Source organism: Crotalus tigris, unplaced genomic scaffold (assembly GCF_016545835.1).
Source record: "Crotalus tigris isolate CLP2741 ecotype Arizona unplaced genomic scaffold, ASM1654583v1 scf7180000024124.1850442, whole genome shotgun sequence".
Lineage (NCBI taxonomy): Eukaryota > Metazoa > Chordata > Lepidosauria > Squamata > Viperidae > Crotalus > Crotalus tigris.
Window position 1 is genome coordinate 1,664,963 of NW_024100400.1, and position 23,910 is coordinate 1,688,872.

General features: G+C 37.0%; 3 protein-coding genes across 4 annotated transcripts in view; 1 reads left to right on the forward strand and 2 right to left on the reverse strand.

Annotated features, from left to right (window-relative positions):
- The window catches only part of SYCE3 (synaptonemal complex central element protein 3), a 78,560-nt gene extending 71,604 nt beyond the window's left edge, over positions 1-6,956 (reverse strand). Inside the window, exon 1 of the mRNA XM_039322790.1 lies at positions 6,861-6,956. The gene's annotated coding sequence lies outside the window, so the exon portion shown is untranslated. The remainder of the gene's footprint in view (positions 1-6,860) is intronic.
- FBXO40 (F-box protein 40) overlaps positions 1-6,956 on the reverse strand; it is a 45,326-nt gene extending 38,370 nt beyond the window's left edge. Inside the window, exon 1 of the mRNA XM_039322788.1 lies at positions 6,861-6,956. The gene's annotated coding sequence lies outside the window, so the exon portion shown is untranslated. The remainder of the gene's footprint in view (positions 1-6,860) is intronic.
- A 7,224-nt stretch (positions 6,957-14,180) lies between these two features.
- LOC120298752 (importin subunit alpha-5) overlaps positions 14,181-23,910 on the forward strand; it is a 49,576-nt gene continuing 39,846 nt past the window's right edge. The window contains exon 1 of one of the 2 annotated variants that reach the window (XM_039322751.1): positions 14,181-14,335. The gene's annotated coding sequence lies outside the window, so the exon portion shown is untranslated. Of the gene's footprint in view, positions 14,351-23,910 lie in introns of both variants that reach the window. The other variant, XM_039322752.1, reaches the window with a different exon arrangement.

Here is a 23,910-nt window from a genome sequence, read left to right on the forward strand (position 1 = left end):
AAGAAGTAAGCTATGGACTAATTTGTCAAATGCCTTACTAAAATCTAAACTTTTATTTACAGTATTTCCCTGATCAATTAATTTAGTCACTTTGTCACAGAATGGAGTCAGATTTGTCTGGCATTTTCCAGGATTTTCTCATGTTTTGATATCAGGCTGATTGGTCTGTAGTTTCCTGGATCCTTTTTTTCCCCTTTTTGAAGATGGGAACCACATTAATACTTTTCCGGTCCTCTGGTAGATTCCCGGTGCTCCGGGAGCGTTGAAAGATTTGATTCAGGTTTCCGAGATCACATCTTCCTTCAAAACCCTGGGATGCAGTTCAACTGGTCCTGGTGATTTGAATTCATCTAGAGTGGATATGTGTTCTCTTGCCATTTTCTTGCCTATTTTGACTTGTATTTCTATTATCTTCAACCCCTTCTATCATTTCATCCCTATTAGTAAGCATTAAGTCCAATATAGCTGACCTGCTGGCTCCCTCCTTTACCTTTTGGATAACAAGGTTGTCTAGAACCTGTTTTATCTCCCACTTGGTGCAGAGTCGGTCTTTCAGTTGATGTCAGGATAATTAAAATCCCCCACTACTACTGTAGCATGTTTCCTACACAGCTTAGCTAACTGAGTAATAAAAAGTTCATCTATTTTCTCTGCTTGGTTGGGTAGTTTGTAGTATACATCTATAGCAATTTCATACCTTTTTCCTTTTATATTAACCCAAATGCATACAAGGTTTTTTTCCTTTTTTTCTTTTTTCTTTTTTGCATTTCTGTAGAGGTGTAGTTACTTCTTATGTATTCTACCTCCTCTTTTGTTAGATTTGTTTTTTGAACAATTTAAATCTTTTTAGTGGTATGTTCCAGTCATCGGTTTCATCCTAGTGGACAATCACTAGTGGACAGTCCTAGTGGACAATCACTTAAATATGAGCCAATACAGTGCTGGGCTGCATTAACAGAGGGATAGAATCAAGATCACGTGAAGTATTAATACCACTTTACAAGGCCTTGGTAAGGCCACACTTGGAATACTGCATCCAGTTTTGGTCACCACAATGTAAAAGAGATGCTGAGACTCTAGAAAGAGTACAGAGAAGAGCAACAAAGATGATTAGGGGTCTGGAGGCTAAACATATAAGGAACAGTTGCTGGAATTGGGTATGTCTAGTTTAACGAAGAGAAGGATGAGGGGGGACATGATAGCAGTGTTCCAATATCTCAGGGAGGGAGGAAGAGGGACTCAAGCTATTTTCCAAAGCGCCTGAAGGCAGGACAAGAAGCAATGGATGGAAATTAATCAAGGAGAGAAGCAACCTAGAACTAAGGAGAAACTTCCTGACAGTTAGAACAATTAACCAATGGAACAACCTTTCTCCAAAAGTGGTGAATGCTCCAACACTCTAAGTTTTTAAGAAGAGACTGGACAGCCATTTATCCGAAATGGTGTAGGGTTTCCTGCCTGAGCAGGGTGTTGGACTCGATGACCTCCAAGGTCTCTTTCAACTTTACTATTATTATTATTATTATTATTATTATTATTATTATTATTATTATTCCACCAGGTTTCAGTAATGGCAACAATGTTGTACCTGCTCTCATGTACTAGGACTTCAAATTCGCCCTGTTTGTTCCTCATACTTTTAGCCTTAGTGTATAGGCATCTATATGTTTTATTTTATTGTCATGTTTTTCCCTCACCCAGGATTCCAGAAAACACACAGTTTTGAAACTTCCCAACTCATTCAAGCTCCCTACTACAATTAGTGGCCTTCAGATATATTGAGACTATATGCCAGTACTTTGACTTGGGCTGGATATACTGTAAATCTCTGCTTATCTGTGATTATTATAGCTAAGTTTACTCAGCTATGATTTGAGGGTTTATACATGCTGGCCTATAGGAGTTTTCTCACAATTCAGTAAGCATCACTTGGAAATGCCCCACTAAACATTTTTAGAAAACACGTTTTCCTGATTTAGTATTTGTATCATCCCCTATTGTGAAGACAGCCTAACTTTGTAATAGCTGTTCAAGTTTTATACTCCTCTTTGGAGGAAGTCTTGCCATTTGAATGATGACCATGCCTCAGCTCACAATCACATTGAGGATATGATCAGGGGCTTGCATTTGCTGAGCTCCTATGTCCAGTTGAGGCATACCCCCCCCCTTCTCCAATTCCTAGGAAATGCTTCCATTGCCACTTTGATTTGGGCTACAAGAGAAACTGGACCCCTGATTTCTACAGTGACAACTGCTAATGTAATGCCTACTCCACATTTTGCATTACGATATGTGGGTTCCTTATATGTACATGTTCAGTAGACCAGGGCTTTTCAACTTTTTCACAGATTGTATCACTTTTAGGACATGATAATATTTGAGTACCACCAGTGCTTAGCAAGGTGTCAAAAAGGGGTGAGGAATTTTGGGTTTTACTGATTAGATTCATTTGTTCTAATAGAAATGGCTAATTTATAATATTATGGAAAAGTAAAAAGTTGACGTTCAATGTTAATGCTTCCTTCTACTGCAACAGAGGAAATATGTTCTTTTTCCCTTCTCCCCCTCACTTCCCCCCTTTTTCCTTACCACTGTGTCCTACTATTTGCTTTTGTATTTTTGTATTTTATTCTATAATCTAATAAAATATTACAAACTGTACAAAAAAAGAAAAAAAGTACCAGTTTTAATTTCTTCTGTGGCTGTTCTTTTGCTGAATCACTTTCCCTTTGCACTGACAAATGTATGATGAATTCAAACTTGGCAATTTTATGACTTGTGGACTTCAACTCCCAGAATGCCTTAGCTCTCATGGCTGGTTGAGGAATTCTAGAAGTTGAAGTCCACAAGTCTTAAAGTTGCTAAGTTTGTAGACTCCTGAGCTAGCTGGTTGGCCATTTTGAGCTTTTCCAATCCCTTCCCTGTACCCTTAAAGACACAGGAATCAAGTACAAAGCAAGAAAATAAAGAAACACAAACTGAGTTTTTTTTCTCTTTAAGCTGCCTCAGGTGTGTCACATGTCACAATGTTGTAATCCTTGACTGAAAGGCTCTGGCAATTGCAAAAAGCTTTAGCTTTAAATTAAGCCTGTTTACCTTCAAAGAAAACTTTCTAAAAGCCACAGGCAGACTCAATTAAAGGGGGTAAAACTAATTACATTTGTTTAAAGGGATTAAACCTTTCCTGATGTCTTTTTTCCCCTTCCCCCATCCAAACCACATTCTTTTATAGCCTCTCCCCCTTTTTTTCTTCAGTTTACCTCCAGCTCTAAGCTGCTTCTGGAAATGCCAATCAGCTGGAGCCAATCAGCTGGAGCCCTGCCAGCTCCTGGGGCTTCTGCCAAGCCCAGACAGTCCTGCAGTTGCAGCTGCCTCTCCCTCAGACTTGGCTCGCTTTGGCTCATTCCCCTCCACTACTACACTTGGCTAGCAATCATGAACCACCTGCCATGTGGCAAAGTACCACAAGTGGTAAGCGTACCACCGGTTGAAAAGCCCTGCAGTAGATTTCCAAACACCCTTTTGGGCACCTACTGATTTGTGATAATTTCAGAAGAAGCTGTTGGTAGTGCTCCAATTCCATGAGGTGAAGTTTCCTAATGGAGCCATTCTCATCACTGAAAAACTACAAAGGTCAGATAATTCTATTCTGGAATGTCAAAGGCCCTTTCTTATAATCACTATTAATGATTGCCCTAATTGCTTAGTAAGGATTTTTTTCATTTATTATAAAAGTAAAAAACAGATTATGCCAGACAAATCTTATTGCATTCTTTGACAAAGTGACAAAATTAGTGGACCAGAGGAATGCTGTGGATATAATTTACTTAGACTTCAATAAGGCATTTGACAAAGTAGACCACAACCTACTACTTGATAAGATAGAAAAATGCGGGTTAGACAGCATCACCACCAGATGGATCCGTAGCTGGCTGACCGGCCGTACTCAGCATCTGGTCCTCAATGGAACCGCATCTACATGGAGGGAAGTGTGTAGTGGGGTGCCTCAGGGCTCTGTTCTAGGCCCAGTGCTCTTCAACATCTTCATCAACGATTTGGACGAGGGGATAGATGGGGAACTCATCAAATTTGCGGATGACACCAAAGTGGCAGGAATAGCCAACACTCCAGAAGACAGGCTTAGGATACAGGAGGATCTGGACAGACTTGAACACTGGGTGCTATCTAACAAAATGAAATTCAATGGTGAAAAAAGCAAGGTTCTACATTTAGGCAAGAAAAACCAAATGCACAAGTACAGCATAGGTGGCACCATGCTCAATAGTAGTAACTGTGAGAGGGACCTCGGAGTCCTAGTAGACAATCACTTAAATATGAGCCAGCAGTGTGCTGCAGCTGCCAAAAAGGCCAACACAGTGCTAGGCTGCATTAACAGAGGGATAGAATCAAGATCACGTGAAGTATTAATACCACTCTTCAATGCCTTGGTAAGGCCACACTTGGAATACTGCATCCAGTTTTGGTCACCACGATGTAAAAAAGATGTTGAGACTCTAGAAAGAGTACAGAGAAGAGCAACAAAGATGATTAGGGGACTGGAGGCTAAAACATATAAGGAACGGTTGCTAGAATTGGGTATGTCTAGTTTAACGAAGAGAAGGACAAGGGGGGACATGATAGCAGTATTCCAATATCTCAGGGGCTGCCATAAAGAAGAGGGAATTAAGCTATTTTCCAAAGCACCTGAAGGCAGGACAAGAAGCAACGGGTGGAAACTAATCAAGGAGAGAAGCAACCTAGAACTAAGGAGAAACTTCCTGACAGTGAGAACAATTAATCAGTGGAACAGCCTGCCTCCAGAAGCAGTAAATGCTCCAACACTGGAAGTTTTTAAGAAGAGACTGGACAGCCATTTGTCCGAAATGGTGTAGGGTTTCCTGCCCGAGCAGGGGGTTGGACTAGATGACCTCCAAGGTCCCTTCCAACTTTACTATTATTATTATTAAAATGAAATTCAATGGTGAAAAAAGTAAGATTTTACATTTAGGCAAGAAAAACCAAATGTACAGGTATAGTATAGGGGGTACCTTGCTCAATAGTAGTAACTGTGAGAGGGATCTCGGAGTCCTAGTGGACAATCATTTAAATATGAGCCAGCAGTGTGCTGCAGCTGCCAAAAAAGCCAACACAATGCTAGGCTGCATTAACAGAGGGATAGAATCAAGATCACGTGAAGTATTAATACCACTTTACAATGCCTTGGTAAGGCCACACTTGGAATACTGCATCCAGTTTTGGTCACCACGATGTAAAAAAGATGTTGAGACGCTAGAAAAAGTACAGAGAAGAACAACAAAGATGATTAGGGGACTGGAGTCTAAAACATATAAGGAATGGTTGCCGGAATTGGGTATGCCCAGTTTAACGAAGAGAATGACAAGGGGGGACATGATAGCTGTGTTCCAATATCTCAGGGGCTGCCACAAAGAAGAGGGAGTCAAGTTATTTTCCAAAGCGCCTGAAAGCAGGACAAGAAGCAATGGGTGGAAACTAACCAAAGAGAAAAGCAACCTAGAATTAAGGAGAAACTTCCTGACAGAACAATTAACCAATGGAACAACCTGCCTTCAGAAGCGGTGAATGCTCCAACACTGGAAGTTTTTAAGAAGAAACTGGACAGCCATTTGTCCAAAATGGTATAGGATTTCCTGCCTGAGCAGGGGGTTGGACTAGGTGACCTCCAAGGTCTCTTCCAACTTTATCATTATTATTATTATTATAAAGGGTTTCCAACGCTTAGGGGGCGGTGCTCATCTGCAGTTCTTAGCCAAAGAGCCAGCACACGTAACATTGTTACCTTCCCACCAAAGTGGTACCTACCTATCTACTCATATTTGCATGCTTTTGAACAGCCAGATGGGCGGAGCTGGGGCAAGTAATGGGAGCTCACTCATCACGCAGGGCTTGGGTCTCGAACCCAGGCAGTCAGCTTTCCAGCGGAGAAGCTCAATGCTGACCTATTGTGCCCCCTTCATTTATTATAAATCATCATTAATACTTAGTACAAAGTTTTTTCATTTACTACGATTCCTCCTTATTATTTGATACAAAGATAGACAGATTGAGGGCTATATGCAAGTATAAAATCTCTTTTTTAAAATGTCCCCAACCTCCTTGCTCCCAGAAATTTCATCTTGGGTGAGTGTTGACAAATTCCTGAAAAATATAGATACAGTTTCCCCCTGGTATTTGTCACAAAACAAGAATGGTATATAAATCACAGTTAGGCTTAACACACTTCAAAAATAATGCACAACCACTGACATTCCAGTTCCAACAACTGTGTGATGTCATTACATTATCATTCTGTCCACTCTGGCTCTAAGCTGATCAGAAAAGAAATAAGAGCACTCCTGTCCTTCTTTTGATTTAATGTCTTAAGGGACAGAGCCCTGGCACTGAAAACAGATTCTAAAGATGAGATCATGCCTTAGGTTGACTATCATCTGTTGATGGAAGTAGAATAAATACACGACAGAAAAGAAAGTAACCAAGATAAGTAAACTTTAAGACTACATGTAAACTGTGCAAGTGCTGATGGATTTTAGGGAGGTAAGTATCTGAAGCAGTTAGCTCAAATAAGTTAATGCTTAATATCTCTCTTTAATTAATTAACTTGATATATATTCCTTATTTTCTAGTGAAAGTACAGTATGTAAGCCTGCAGTCCCAACTTTAATCAATCCTTCAAGCTTCAAAATAGTCTAAATATTTGGACAAAAAATTTGCAAATTAACTGCCAGTTATTCTTTTTGATGGTGATTTTGACATAACAATATAGCGTTTATCTTTCAGCTTCTGTTTGAAAGGGTTTTCTTTTTTTAAAAAAAAAGCCTTACCGTTAAATGTACAATCTCTTTTCATGTACATAAAGTTCTCTTGGATTTATCCAGCTGAGCTGAAATGGCCGGAGAATGCTTGGAGCAAAGCATCGCACAAAGAAATCTGAGGAGGCAGGGGAAAAAAAACTGAAATGGATCCATGTGACATGGACTGTTAAAAATAAAAGTGATGTACTCAGCAGCATGATTCACTTTATGGAACACTGTCCTTTCATGGTATTTACTCTCTGCTACTGCTAGAGTGATATTTAACACAGTTGCTGTTGAACATATGATTCATATCTTAATAAAGGACAACATTACCGGTAAAGGGCAATGTTTGCTGTATTATAGAGGAAATTTTGCATCCCTTCTTCCTTTTATTTTTCACTAAAAATATTTTTCCTCAACCTTTTCCATACATAGCAGCCAGATCACAAATCTTTATTTAGTACAAAATATTAGCTTTCTTGTCTTAAAACATGAAGTTCAAACTATCTTTATGAATCTTACTGACATTAAAAGTTAAGTAATAAACCAAAGTCCAAATCATGGTTTGGATGGTTGTCCCTTGTTTGCATCTTAGCAGCAGCTTTTTATTCCATTTACTAATGAGTTTCACTCTGGATTTTATATAATATATGAGGCCTGAATTTTGACTAATGCATGGATCCTAGTATCTTACACCTTGCAAACCTCTTTTTAACTTAATTTTGAGGCATAGCTACAGTAACCACATTTTCTTGGGAAAAATAAAGGACAAACCAGAAAAAGGCGCAAATCTAAAAGAGGTTCATAAGGATAAGAATATTTAATTGCTATTGTCGAAAGAAAAATCTTCATCAGGGTCTAGTCCAAGCCGGGAATAAACAAGATGAAGACTTATTTAGAAAGAAGGTTGTAGTTTATTGAAAAGGAGAGCCAGACAGAAAGATGGTTCTGGAAAAACTGATTGTCATGGTTCCGACAGATGAAACTCTTCAAAATAACTTTGAGGCATTGTTTACCTTAAAGAATCTTTTATTTGAGAAGCAAAACATTGGCACTACATAGTTGAATTCCCCTCCCCTGGGCATAAAGTAGCAAAGCACAATTCCCTCCTCCAATTAACAGTCATAAATCACATTCCCCAATTAGCTTGAAACAAAGGCTTTCTCCACAGCTCTCCAGCCCATCAAATCTTAATCAACTCTGGGCTCAGTAACCTTGGATTCCCACGGCTGAGTTATTATTGTTATGGTTAACTGGACTCTCATCCACATCCCCCCTCCCAGCATCAACTAGGTCTAAAAGCGAAAGAGAAAAATGACTGCATTTCCATCTGTTGTCAAAGCAATAACATCCAATGTTAGCAGCATTGACACTAATCACATGTAGTAGGGAGTGGTGGGTTTTTATACCTTCTTGAGCTTTTGTTTGGAGTTGTTCCTGTGGCATGTACTTTGACCTGAGTCTGAGTTGCCTTTCTGGTATTCTGATGGTGGTGGGTTAATCCTATTATGTCCCGAAGGTCATATCCTGCTTCCCTGGGGCTGTAGGTGATGACTGTTGGATTTTTTGGTGTGAGGGATTGTTGATTCTAGGGACCTTTCTTTCTAATCCCAGTTTCCTGGCTCCAATCTTTCTGACAAGATTATCACATCTGCATTTCTGCAGACCTGGTTTCTGTTTGGGGCAGAAAGACTTGGGGGAGGTTGTTTTCTGCCTTTAAAATATATTTATATTTCCCAGTGGGGAAATATATTCTGCCTTTTTAATATTTCCCAAAATATTTCTTTCTCTGGATTCTTCCCACACTATGTTTATAACTTTGCTTTACAAAAGAACATTTAAAGAGCAAAACAAAGAAAAACTTTATAAAAATGTATATTCTAAGAAAATATCTAAAATCAAATAGTACATGTACATTTATTTTAAAAAATCATTTTCCATATTTGTACATGTGAAAGATTGTATTAAGTGGTACTATTTGTAGATTAAAAGTTAAATGTGAGTTTTTTAAAAAATAATAATCTAAAGTACGACTTTCTGAAATAAAAGACTGCCCTTTATAATAAAGAATACATGATCACTACAGACATACAGTATGATGTCTAAAACTGAAATAGTTCCCATTATGGCCAGTTTGCTTTTGGATAGCATTATAAACTTCCATGTTTTGTTAAAATGTAGCACATAATATGAGAAAATAATGACACATGCATAGACTTTGTTTAAATCCCTGTCTATAAATTGGTCAGCAGCAGGTTGTGATTTAACTTGCCATTCCATTGTTAATTTTTTCCCATCACATCACTATTCTGTGTATCTTTCTAGCTGTATAGTAACTGTAGTTGTTAACTTACAACAGTTCATTTAGTGAGCGTTCAAAGTTACAATTGCATTGAAAAACACTTTTCACAGTTATGTCCATTGCAGCATGCCAAAAGTCACATGAACAAAATTCAGATGTTTGGCAAAATCAGAATCAATCTTTATTATGGTCACAGACCAGCACAAAAATTAAACATTAAAATAAATACATTCTCTAAAACTTATTGGAAAATAACTAAGCAAAGTAGTAATATGAATAAAGATCTTTAATTCTTTAGGTATTTTTTTCCTTATTATCACTGCAGCAGCACAAAATTTTGCTACTGCATTAGTGGTGGCTGGTTTTGAATCCTGAAGGAGATGGTACATGTAGAAATTATCTGATGTCCCTAGAAATCTCTCTAATAAGAGGGAGAATGTTGGTAGATCTGATGTCCCTGTAGAACTTGCAGCACAACAGGACATGTGAGATATCTTCAACTTCCCCATTGCCACATGTGCACATTTGCTCAGCTTATTGGGGTTTTATCATACTTGCCCTGCAGAAGTGCTGAGGGAGGGATATTATGGTAGGTCTGGCTCTAAAAAATGGTATTCTACTCTTAGGAAAAGTCAGGTCTTTCAGATACCTTGCTGGTTCCCACAGATCACATTTAATCTGATTTCTGCTGTGGAGAGATATCCTGTTAAGTTCTAACTGGAACTCCCTGTCTCTTATTCTATTGGCAAGCATTTGCTTGGCTTGATCATAGCCTAGGGATATTAAAAACAGTGGGGAAAGTCCACAGAAGGCCAATTTATGCTCTATTGCCTATTTTGAGGAAGAGAGGAAATTATCTATCAGAACTAAAGGGGTCAAGTTGTCTGGGTAGAACTGAATTTTCAACCAGTAAATTATCATCGTCTTCCAGGCTCTTACCTGGATTTGAAGCATTCCTGTCTCAATTCTCAACTGGGTTCCTGATGTCCTGCTAGATCAGCGGTTCTCAACCTATGGGTCGCGACCCCATTTGGGGTCGAACGACCATTTTACGCCAAACAACGCGATCCGCCATTTTTCACCCTCAAGGGGCGCGCCGCGCACACGTGCCGCGCATGGGGGCGCCGCCACGCATGGGGGCGCCGCGCCACGCATGCGCGCCGCGTCCATGTGACGGGGTCGCCGTCACACAAAGGTTGAGAACCGCTGTGCTAGATGCAGCTAAAATGGATTGCAGAAATTTTGTTTGTATGGTTTCTATAGACTCTTTCTTCAAAAAAATCCCTGTGCCCTGTAGAGAATTTGCATCAGTGTTTTAGTCTCAAAGAGTTTTAAGGCTGCGGGGACTAATCATACTCCACTTGTGTTAAAAAAAAAAGTGCTTGATAGGACCTAAAGTCCAGATGTGCCTTTCAAATACTTTTTGTATGGAAAATCACCTCAAGGTACTTGAATATATTGACCTGTTCTAGATTTTGTCTTTCTACCCTCCAAGAGTATTGAATAGCTCTTTTAGCAAAAACTAGGATTTTTGATTTATCGAAATTGAGGATCCGATTATTTTGTCTACAGTACTTTAATATTGCTGAAATAGCTCTCTTGAGTCCAATAAGAATTTGTGAAATAATAGTGGCAGCATAAAGAAGTATCACTATTTTGCGTTGTGCTAAGTTGAGAGGATGGAAGTCTGGGTTATACAGAAGATCTATCAGCAAGTTAATATAAAGATTGAAAAGGGAAGGGGCCAAGATACATCCCTGGCGTACTCTTCTTTGTAAAGTCCCTTGTGGGTTATACCTTACTTTTAAGGTGGAGTTAGAATGCAGTTTTTTCATAAGATAGAGAAGGCCACAAAAAGAGAGGATTTCTTTTTATATGTATATTTTTGTACAAGGTGGTAAAGTACTAAAATATGGTCAACTGTTGATCTCTCTTCCCTGAATTCAGCTTATTTATCTTTAATTATGCCCTCTGAGATTATCCAATCTTGAAGCTTGTGGTTTAGATGGTTAGCATACAACATGCTAACAATACTCAATAGACTTATGGGTCTTTAGATACATGGATCGTTTTTACTGCTTGGCAACTGGATCATATTTATGATGATTGCTGTGTCCTGGGATCATGTCACCTTTTGCAGCTCTTTGAGATTTGCTTAACAACTGCAGTGATCTACTTAACAACTGTGGCAAGTAAGGAAGAAAATGAGCCAAAACTCACTTAACAACTGTCTCACTTAGAAACAAATTTTGGACTGAATTGTAGTCATAAGTCAAGGACTACCTGTATATGTTCACCAGCCTGTTTTCATGGGTAAAAGTGGCAACAGAAAGTATTAAAAAAAACCTGCAACAGCACTCCAACATCACAAGCAAAAAGGGAAATGGGGGTACCTTTCCATTCTCGTTTCCATTCTATTTTTTTTTGTAAGTAATATGCGGTATATGTTAGATTCCAATATAAACTCTAATACCCAAATTTGAGCTGTAGAATTATTCTTCCATTAATAGTATTTTAGAAATGCCTTTGAAATGAGATTTCCTATTTTTGACTTTCACAGCCTAACAGCCTATCATTTTATTCCACTCACATTCGGGAATGACTTACAGACTGGGAGAACGGATCATTTAAATCTAGCCGTCCATTTTCCAAGAGTAATCATATGAGGGTTTGTTCCTATTAAAACTGAAGCTCATGACAAACTATAGTTAGTATTGCTGGGGAGCTTAGTGCTTCTCCCTTTAATCCAGTATTTAAAAAAAGGGGGGGGGAGTGTTTTAAGACCTCCTGCCAAAGCTCAGGAATTAACAAATGTAAGGAACTTGGTATCTCTCTTGAAATTCAAGGATGGTTCTGTGCTGCCTCGCATGTAATTATAGTTTAACTCTAACGTTTGATTTTTAAATCAGTGAGACCAAGTCTCTAGATATCAAAATGAGTTTATTGGGAAAGCTTTATGTAGTCAAAAATAAGGCAACAAGCACAAACAGAATTCAAATTAAAATTGAATTTTAATGGGTCTATAGCATGAGTCCAGGATATTTGCAGAACCGTCTTTCCTCAATGGGATTGGCTGACCCCACTGTGCTGGCAGAAGGGACCCACTGTGGATCCCATCAGCCAAGGAATTTTAGCTGGTGAGATCCAGAAGAGCCTTTGGAATATTTTGCTGCAGGAGGTAAGATTCCCCCCCCCCTTTTTTTTTTAGCCTTCAGGAAAAATCTTAAAACTTGGCTATGCCAGCTGGCATGGAGTTCTGAAGGAAAAGCTGTTTGACTAGAAGTGGTTGGTGCATTAAGACAGAAAACACACTCACTTGTCCTACCCCATGGTTTTTTAGTCAGTTTTAATTTTTTTGTAATTTTATATTTATTGGATATTTGCATATTTTATCATGCTGTAAGTCACTCAGTCACTTCGAACCATGAAATGGGTGGCAAATAAATTTAATAAAAATTAATGTTATTTAATATAACTATATTAACTAGATCTACAGGATCTTGAGACTTCAAGCCTTTAGAGTTCATTGCAGAAAGAAGACTGGAGATAATTCATATGGAACAGCTTATCCATTCAGATTTTCAGCATGGCACTAACTTACTAGATGACTTATTGGCTTGCCAACAATTGTGGCAGCCCCTGCCCTTCCTCCTGAAGTTTAACCTCTACTCTCCTGGTCCTTGCAAAGTACTGAAGACCTAGCTTTTCCCACAACTGCTGGGATAAGATGAGGCAACTGCATTATCAGAAGCTTGACTTGGCACCAGGTTTTTCTTTAATGTGTTAGGTTATCATTTTAATATGGTTTTTGTGTTTTAATTTTAAATTGAAAGCTGCTAAAGTTTGTTGTAAGATGGGCAGTTATATAAATGTTTCAAATAAATAGTTTTTCAGCCAGGAGCTGAATGGGAGAAGTACAGCCATATTAGTACTATGAGACCATAGGATATCAACACTCTGGACTGCCTGGTAGGCTATAGTAGCTATAATCTTTCCTGTTGTACCATGTCCATAAGATAGTGCTGGGAGATTGTTTGGCATCTCAGTTCTTGTCTTCTAAGGTCCTTGTTCATCGCCCACTCTTATATGACCAAGGAAATTTGTTGCGGCTAATGCATGGTGATGATGATGCAGGGATATTACCATTTAGGATAAAATTGGGAGTTCTGACCCTTCCCCCCTTTTTTGTGTGTGTGCATTAAAAAGGGTTTTAAAGTACAATAAATTAAGTCTGTAGGAAGCTTAATTTTTTTTAGTGTGAAAACATTCTACTCAATGCAAGTGACATGATGGGTGGGAGAGTTCTCTTGGCTGCAGAAAAGGAACCTGAAGAGGGGAAAGACTTTTAATGTGGCTATAGACCAAATAAATGATTCAATATAGAAAAATACAGATGCCTCTCAATATAGCCATAGCATCTTCACCTAGTAAGATCAAGGGAAGATAGCCAATTCTACTATAACAGTCTGTTACAGTATTTGAGAGGAGATGGAAATCAGGTGGAGGACTCAGAAAAAAATCCTAGCAATGGAGGCAGCCTATCAACCACAGTCAGAACTGGGGAATTAACTAAAAATGTAGCAGGCACTATCCTTTCCTAGATATACAATTGATCCCTTATATGTGCTCAATAAACAAATGATTTGAGCCACTCAGTGCAAATCAACTTTTAATTCAACGTTATTAAGAATGCTAATGGCCCATCTGCCGCTTTTTCTTGTGAATTCTTCTTTGTGGGCAACCCCGCTGGCTTTAGTTGCCCTGTCGAAATAACCATAACCAAGAAAGGAACAGCAACCTCAGTGGCTCGCTGAGCAAAGCGATGCATCTCGCCCGGTTATACTTTCTGCACTAGTAGCAGGTAAAGAGACGGCTCGTTCCTACGACCGTTACGCATCTCGCGCGTCTTACATGGCATCTTTCTTGCCCCCCTTCAGCAGATTAGCCGTACATAGCCTTCACTCCAGATCGCATCAGAAACATAACTCTACGGCCCGGTTCTGTCCCTAGACTGACTGACTTACTTACGTATAGGCGGACCGGAAGCTGCGCCAAATGGCTGGCTCAACGGCGCCTGCGCGTTGTAGCTTTTCGCACCCGGCTTCGCCTTGCGTAGAGGGAGAGGCGCCTGTGCGCGCCTTGGGCCCAAGAAGGATTTTGGTACAGTGTAGGCCGGCTCTTTAGCCGGCCGCAGCAGCAGGTACTGGGGCTGGTGGTAGGTCAGCTATGTGCGCCTGATTCGAGGGGCCGGCCTCGCCTAAGAGAGTGCGGCCGCTGGGCTGCCTTTCGCTCAGGGCTGTGAGCAGGCCGGAGAGGAGGCAAAAGGAGGGCTGGGAGGGTGCGCGGCCTTTTGATTGGGGGCGCCCGCAGGCTGAACCTGGTGTCCCCAAGGGGGAGCGGACAGGAGAGGGCGAGGCCCCTCGAGAGCTTGGCAGGGCTGCTGCTTCTTACTCGCGGGGCGTTGAGGGTGGTGACTTGCGGCGCTAGAAGGTAGGGGTTACTCGGAAGGCATGAAGTAGCTGGATACGGCCTCTTTTCGGCTGCCAGTGGCCTTCCAGGATTTAAAACAAAAGTTCGTCTTGACATTTCCTACCTGGGATAATTTGGCACCTGTGTAAGACTTGAGTACCCTTTTCCCATTATATGAAGCCTTTTTAAATACTGTACAGAATTTTCACACCAGTCTTATTTCCAGTGGGGGAAAAACACAATCCTGTAAATTGCCCCTCCCTCTCCTTGTACATACAGTCTTGCCCAAATATTTACGAATGTACAGATCTTTATTTTTCTGTTACCTGTTATCGTTAGACCCATAGTATAGTTGTTCCAGATGAGACAATTAACCAAAATGTTTTTCTGGGAGATAACAGTATTGTAAGTAGTAAATCCTGTTGACTTGCACACAACTTAAGGGATTTCTGAGGTACATTCTTGTGAGGTTCAGGGGTCAGTCACTGAAATTCCATATCCTCCTTTGACATCCGTCTTTCTTTCTGATACCTAGTTTTCTTCTTTCTAGATGCTGATTTTGGATTCTTCCAGAGTCAGAACTGTATGATCACTTAGCCAATCAATTAAAAAGAATTGATGTCCTGGATAGAGAAATGTTAGATATGAAGAGGTGTATTGATATTAAAGATGGATTAAAATCATTATAGAATAGTGTTTTGTCCAGTTGCGTCCATTCTGTTATAAAGTGAATTTCACTTCCATAAAAGATCAAATATGTGGTTTAGGCATTTTCCAATTCAAAGGAGGACAGTTAAATCACTATGAGAATGATTGATATAGTTTGATCCCTATACTAAACCTGTACTGTTTCCAAGTGAAATTCAAGATACTTGTATTTACAAAATTCTAAACAGTTTACATCCAAGCTACAAGAGGTATGTCTCTTTTGGTACTCTCTGAGCTTCTTATCCTGACAAATCAGAAGTCCTCTGTCCCCTAGTACTGCTTCATTTAAGGAATGTTTTCCCCAAGAGGATCACTTATAATCTTTGTTGTGGTACTTTGGTACCATACATTTTTCCAGTCATTCTAACAACTTTTAGCACTTCTAGAATGTTTTATTGCTTCATTTTAAAAGTATAGAATGCGGAATCAGTTTATTTTAAAATATGGATTTTAAAATTATGTTAAAATGTGATATGTTTATAAATTGTGTAAGATGACACTTACATATACCTAGCATACATTGATTGTATCTTTGTACCTGCTTATCTTTCTCTGGCCACATGTCCCTGTATGTTCCTCAGTAACTAAATGTGGCCCTTGAGCCAGACAAGATTGTAGATCCAAATAAAGTTGGAACCACTGATAATTTACAGTGCTTGCTTATATTAAGTCTATGAGAACAACTTTGACCCAGTTAGTAGATAAAAAAACGTAAAGATAACTTATTTATTACATGCATGCTACAATACTTCAAGCTCAGAGAAATATGGAATATTTTATTTTGAAGCTATGATTCTTACATTTTCTTTAATAATAATGATGATGATAATAGCATATACTGATCCCTTCCCCTTACGTGCAACATAGATATGTCTATAAAATGCTACTTGGAGATAAGGAATAGATAAAATATAGAATATCTTACCCAAAGTATTCCCTAAGAATGGAAAAGATAAGAAACTACTTGATGTTCATGTTCCTACAGTAAATGCAGTAATCAGTCATGTAGTTCTGAAAAATATTTCAAATGTTTATATTGGAATCAATTTCCATTTCAATATTGTACAAACATTATGTATATATAAAACTGAAATATTTGTCAGAATGCTTGTGCTATTTATTTTAGGAGCATTGCCAACAAGACATGAAGGAATTCTTCAGATTGCTGTTTTCAATTCCTGCAATATATTTTGGGTTTAACTAGATGTTTTATTCCATCTCTAGCTGTAACTTTTTCTTTTTATATATCAATCTGCCTAATTCACAATGAAATCTATTGTAATTGACTAAATAGATGTGATCTTAATTAAGGATTTTTTCTGAGCTCATTGCATGTAGGTACCATATTTTTATTTTCCCTCAATTGACATGGTTTATGTTTCTGGAATGGTAGCTCAGGAGATGTTGTTTCTGTTTTCTTGGTCATTCTATTAAGTACTTTGATTCTGAAATGGTAGCCTCTGTGTCTCCCCCCTCCACTGGAATTACTCCAAAACACACTGCAGTTCTGTCCATGCTTATATAAGAGTATCTAAGTGGAACTTCCTAGTAAGTAAATTGCAAATGTTTTTTTGGATGCTTCTAAACTCTTTTTAGAAGATTTGTTAAATTTCTGAAGTTCTTAATTATTCATTTTGTCTTTTGATATTACTATATAAGTATTCAAAATACCCTGTTCTGGTAGTGCAACTTTTGTCAGCTTGAGGATTGCTTCAGGCTTTATATCATAGGGTTGAACTACATAAGTAGGCAGAATAGATCCGTTTTGGGGAGTTTGGAGTGAAATTGATGCCTTAAGCCCCAGCAACATCTCTCCAAATTGTACTTGTCAGAGGATTTATGGACAGCTCAATGAATGCTGCATAGGCTGAACATTATTGCTAATTTAATATAGTTTATTTCAATATAGTTTATTTCAAAATAAAGATAATAGAATAGAAAACATCATTTGTATTTATAGGACATTTCAAATAATGTTAACAGAGTTTGATTATAATTACTTTATTTGCCAATGCACTTCTGTAGTTAGAAGATTAATTCACAGGCTTCAGCTTATTCTGTGATTGACATATTTTGGACTATTTTCCACAATATTATTTATATGATTATTAATAGAAAGCCTGTGTGCCATAGTGATTTAGCATCATAGAGAATTCAAGGGTACAAAATCATGGAAACTCACAGAGTTTCCTACAACCAAGATTACTTTATAGGAGGGCTGTTGTAAAGAGTAAAATAAGGAAAGATTCTCAAGCTAGCTCAGGCCCATGGAGAAAGATAGGATACAAATTTAGTAAATAAGTAAATTATTTTGCTTATCAATGATGCATATGCATCCTTGGCTGTGTTTTATAAATTTGGAATTGCAGAGGGAAAGTAGTCAAAAGAATGAATACAATAATAGAAAGATAGCTATACACTAGGATTATTGAAAGGTGTGGTTTATCAATGTTGGAAATAGCTTTTTTCATTTTTTTTCTCTTCTGGACGAAAGAATAAGAATTTTTAAGCAAGTTGACACACTCTTTTGGAATTTTTCTGTTTCTGACACAATTTTCCAAGAGTTTTTTCCTTTTGCAGTAATATATGTAACACATTTTTCTGTTAGTTTGTTATATATGTTACTTTCCTGAATTGTTTTTTCTTATACTACATTGTTATAAATCTGAAAAGTTGTAAGAAATCTATTAGGGTGATTACTGTGTGTTATTATCTCTCCAGATTTAAGTTGATCCCAATTACCTTCTTTCTGTCTGCCTCATGTCTTATTGTTAGTTCATCACAAAGGCTTATTGTCCATTTCCATTTTAGTGTCTGGATTTATATATGTCAGTAGTCTTTGATTTTGTTTACAGCAGTTTGATTACAGTATGTTTATTAAAATACAAAATGCCCCCAGAACTGACCATGCCCATTCCAGTAACATATTGTCATTATTCTCCACAGCGCATGGAATTGTTCTCTTAAGAGTCTGTGATCTATGCCACAAATAAACCCCACCTTGCTTTATTGAGTCAGTTTTGTCTTTAAGAGAAATTTGCAGACATACAAATACATTTTTTTTAACTTGGATAGGAGTCACCTCTCTCTATGGAAAAGCAATAAATGGCAGAGGAATAATAAAAAGGGAGAACTGAAGAGCCTAATTAATGAATGTTTATGGAATTGGATGACAAGTCAGGCACGAAAATGCAGGTTTATGGAGGAGATTGGCAAATTTATAGATGAATTAAGAGGAAAGCTGGCATTTAATGCAACAATATTTAGGTTTTGGTAGCAGAGACTGGGTTACTGATTGCACATTATAAGCTTGCAGAGGTGTTGGGAGTACATTGTTTAATATAATGCTAGAGGGAAAGGAGATAAATTTAGACTTTTCTATCAATCTGAATGAAAAAGAGAAAATATCAGATAGCAATAGCACTTAGACTTATATACCACTTAATAGTGCTTTACAGCCCTCTCTAAGCAGTTTACAGAGTCAGCATATTTCCCCCAACTATCTGGATCAGGGATCTTCAAATTTGGCCCTTTTATGACTTGTGGACTTCAACTCCCAGAATTCCTCAGCCAGCACAGCCAGCACCTGGCTCAGGAATTCTGGGAGTTGAAGTCGACAAGTCATAAAAGGGCCAAGTTTGAAGACCCCTGATCTGGATCCTCATTTTACTGACCTTGCAAGGATGGAAGGCTGAATCAACCTTGAGCCCATAAGGATTGAATAGCTGGCAATCAGCAGAATTAGCCTGCAATACTGCATTCTAACCACTGCGCTATCATAGCTCTTGTGCTTTGTAATGAGAAATTAATGGAAAACCAGTTCTTCAGACCATAGTATTAACAGAATAGTAAGAAATTTCAAAATCAAATCTGGGTCTAGAATCTTCTGGATGAAGATCTAGGCAAGCATCAATTCTGCTAAAATATATTTGTTTACTATTCTCTAATAATTCCCTTTTACTCCAGCAAATGTGATGTTGTGTTATGAAGCAACATTTCATAAATACTATTAAGCATTTTCTCAAAATTAATTTCAATTTCTCTATTTGATAATAGGTTCACATCAGACTAATTTCTGGCCCAAATCATGTGTCTGTTAGATCTCATTCTAGAATCCTCCTTTCCCACTTCTGTTTATGTGGCTTCCAGCCTAAGTAAAGCTGAGTGGAAGATTAATATAGCAGATTACTGATACTAACTACCCATTTTATTTCTGTTTTATTGACCAGAAGTGAAGTCATTCGAAAAGAACAGAACTTCAAAATATCCATTTATGGTGGATCATTTTTTTCTGTGTTCATATTTGTCATAGATAAATATTCCTAGTCCCTATATTTAATCTTTCAATCCTCATCAATAATTGAGGAAGATAAGTCATATTTTTGTCTTCCATCAGAGAATTGAATGTGATAGCTCAGAAGCTGATTAAACATATATAGTAATATATTTAGTTGGATGTTGAATATGCTAATAAGGAGCTCCCCAGTATTTTAGAGTGGTTGAAAAAGTATATGGGATAAAAGTTGGGTTCACCCACTGTTGATCGTCCAGATAGCTTATCTTGCCATGTTAATCTCAATGGGTATTAATTGCCATTGGAAATGGCTTGGTATAGCAAGCTATTTAATATTTGTAAGGGGTACTTTACAAAATTGTGTTGGTGTAAGGAAACTATATCCTGCCGAAGGCTGGTTACTTCAAAGGCTTTGCCATTTTGCCTGCCTGTGTAATATTCATAGATAATTGTTTTACTGATGAAGGCAAGTAGTTGTTTATACTTCTATCTATAGAGATCAGATGAAGTCTTCAAAGCAACTGTTCAAATCCTTCCAGTGTTTACATTAGCTTATTGCTTAGGGGTAGTGGTAGTTTTGGTGCCAAACACCATTTTGGAGCATACCCTTGAATACTTTGAAAATTTAAAAGCAGTATAAGTAGAAATGTAATGAGCTATATACTTTATTTTTATTTCTTATTTTTCTGGCCTAAAAGCAAAAACAAAAAAGTCCCTGTGTTAAAAGTCTACAGTAACTTTCAGAATAAAACACAGCAAAATAAATAAATTCAATTTGTAAATCAATTATAGTATACATTTTACAAGGTCAAGAAAATTAAAGATACATCTATATATGGGAAGAAAGCTTTTTGGATGTCTTTATTAATCAACTTTATTACATTTCAAAGAAGGGTAAAATACAAAATAACAAGAAAAAATGGAGGGGATCAAAAAGGAAAAGTTAAAAGTGGGATTTTTTTAAAAAAAAAGGTTGACTTCCAACATTTTTCAGTACAGATTCAGTTATAGTATAAGTTAAAACACAGACATAATATTAAAAAATACAGATTAAACAAAATAACATTAGAATTTTGTAACAAAAACGTCTTATATTTAAACTGAAAACAAACATAAAAGAATATATAGTATACATATCTAATAATAAAAACAGATAATACTTTTATCAGAGCTAATAGTTGAATCCTAAAATCAAAACTTCATTTTTATCCTTCTCAAGCAAAAAGTCCAAAATTCTTCTCAGAGTGACAATTGTAATTTATTCTATCTCACTAGATCTTTGTTAATATTATTCCATATTTCATAATTATTCTGGAGGGGGAAATCAAACTAGACGGGGAGAAGAGAAGAGCTACAAAAATGATGTTAGGGGACTGGCGGCTAAAGCATATGATGAGCAGTTGCAGAAATTGGGTATGTCTAGTCTAAGGAAGAGAAGAACTAGGGGTGACATGATGGCTGTTTTCCAATACTTGAGGAACTGTCACAGAGAAGAAGGGGTCGACCTGTTCACCAAAACAGCAGAAGGTAGGACAAGTAATGAGTGTAAGCTTGTTAAAGAGAGATCCAATCAAGAACTAAGGAGAAATTTCCTGACAATTAACTGTTAATTAATCATTGGAACAACTTGCCTCCTGGAGATGTAGGTGCTCCATTGCTGAAGTTTTTGAGAATAAACTAGACAGTCACATGACCAGGATGGTGTAAGGACTCCTGCCTTGAGAAGGGGCTTGGATTAGAAGGTCCAAGGTCCCTCCCAGCTCTGATTCTGTGATTCAGAAACAACATACCAACATATAAATCATGTTAATTAGCATAATCCCTAACTACTTAATCTTCCTCTCAATTCTAAACCAATCTTTCTCATTAAAATCACTTAGACTTGTATATTCATATTTTTAACCAAAATCTCGATCTTTTTGTTGACCTTAAAACCTGCCAGTCTACCAAAGTCCTTCAGCTTCTTCATTAAATGTTCTATACTATTCTGGGATTCTGGCCATATCAAAACCAAGTCATTGAGAAAAGGTCTCAATTTTTGAGGATCTTTATTTTCAAACTTTTTGTCTATATATAACACTTCTAGAACTAAAATAAATTATAAAGGTGATAAGGGACATCTTTGTCATGTCTCTTTCTGCATCTCATATTTAGTCAAATCATTTTCCTTAAAAGAATTGCAAAGTTGTAGTGCCACAACCAAAAGGGCCTTGTTCCTGGAAATCAGTAATCAAATACAGATGTTTCTAATGATTGGCCAAAAGAATAGTGATTATAATATTGTGTAGGTTCACTTTGGCAAGAGTGGTTCTTAAGTTGAAGCCTCATTTTAATTGAGACTGGAAATATTTGTGTACTGCATTCTGACACTCTCACCTTTTTTTGTCCTTAGTGATCTAGATATGAAAAGCAATTTAGATAAAAGTTTTGCCTAATAAGAATCAAGTCTTCTTCCACCTTTTATTCTTTTTTTGAAGAAAAAGATGATAGTGTTGCTAGAGAAATGGGCAGCATATAAATTAGAAAAAAATACAGCGAACAGATATATTACAAGAGTAGGGTTATATCATTAACTTACTACAATATTAAAATGGCTTATTGTGAAGTCATTTTTTTTTGTTTCCCCACACCAGAAATGGGTGTTTTCCATTACAAAAAACATTTTGAAAAATAAAGGATTTTTAGAATTGCTGATATTGACAGCAGTTTTCTGTTTCCAGAAACAAAAGATGGAGTTCATGCTGTAACTTATCTATTTTGTGTCAAATACACACACACACACACACACACACACACACACACACACACACACACACACACTTTATTGGTTTTAACTATAACAATCTCCAGTGCCTAGTGTACAGCATGCTGTCTTGGTTTATGTTTTAATAAAAGAAAAAAAAGACAATAATCAGTAATGATTAAGTTTGATAATTCCATAATTAGTATATTAATTAATAATATATTTCTTTGATCTTCTCCCGTTTATATTCTCCTTCTTCAACTTTAAACAAAATGTAATTCTTTATATTTTCATTATATAAATAGTTAAATATAAACACATTTTTTAATATTTGTACAAATAATAATCTCTGTGTATAGCATTTTTTTAGCTTATATTATGCTTATAACTATCATCTCATTAATTCACCATGCATCCTATTTTCGTAAGTTTTGTTTAAGGTTAATTTCCCTTATATTCAATCCAATTCTTATCAGTCATAAATTTCTTTATATATTAGTCATCTAAATGTCCAAATTTTCCCTTTCGTGCACTATAGAAATCCTGTACTTGTTATCTATCTTATAGTATCTAAGTATAATATCCTTTTAAATCAGTTTATATTTCACTTATATTAATAAAAGTTACATCAGCCCACTATTTTTACTTTTCATATATTGTAAAGCATACTATATTTCACTTATATTAATAAAAGTTACATCAGCCCACTATTTTTACTTTTCATATATTGTAAAGCATACTATATTACTTAAATCTCTTATCCCTCTTCTTATAGGGCCCCTTTATGTTCGAGGTTCTCTATTCTTTTAACCATATTCAAACAAGTGTTTGTTTATGTAATAGTCCATCTGATAGGGCAAGTCAGATCTCTTGCATCAGTCTCTGGTCTTCTTCTTTTGCCGATTAACGTTCCAAGTTGATATAATCTGCTTACCCGGCAGTTCCTGTATTTTTGCAAATGTTGGGAATACAAAAAATGAAGTAAGTAAGATGTATACTTTCTATCTCCCAAACTCTGATAGTTCTCCTAAAGTTCTATAGTCCATTCCATTTTTATTGTTGTATCAGAATCTTTTTTCCTGTTTGTATTATATTGTAATTCTTTTCATTTGTTGTTTCATCAGTGTGGTCATATTCTTCTAATTTGTGGTCTGTTGTCTAATTTCTTTGTTCATTTGTCGTTATTTTCTGGATGTTTTTTAATTGTAGATTTAAATTAGAAATATGCTTATTTAAATCATCAAAGTTGTTTTGAATTTCCTTGTGGTTTGAATCTATTGTCATTTGTTTTGTCGTAACATTGCATTTATTTTCTCCTGGAAAGTATTTGTCTTGCTTGAAATATTACTTCTGGAAGTCTTTGATTTTCCAGGCTAAATCTTTCAGGAGAAAATATTGAATATGGCATCCTGTCATTTTTTTTATATGTATAGATATCCATATTGTCTCCCCCCTTCAGATAATCTTTCATCAGTATTTTAGTTCAAGGGTCAATTATCAATCAGTTGAAAATTATAGTTCAGTATGTTAAGCCACTTTAAATCCTTCCTGTAGATTCTCC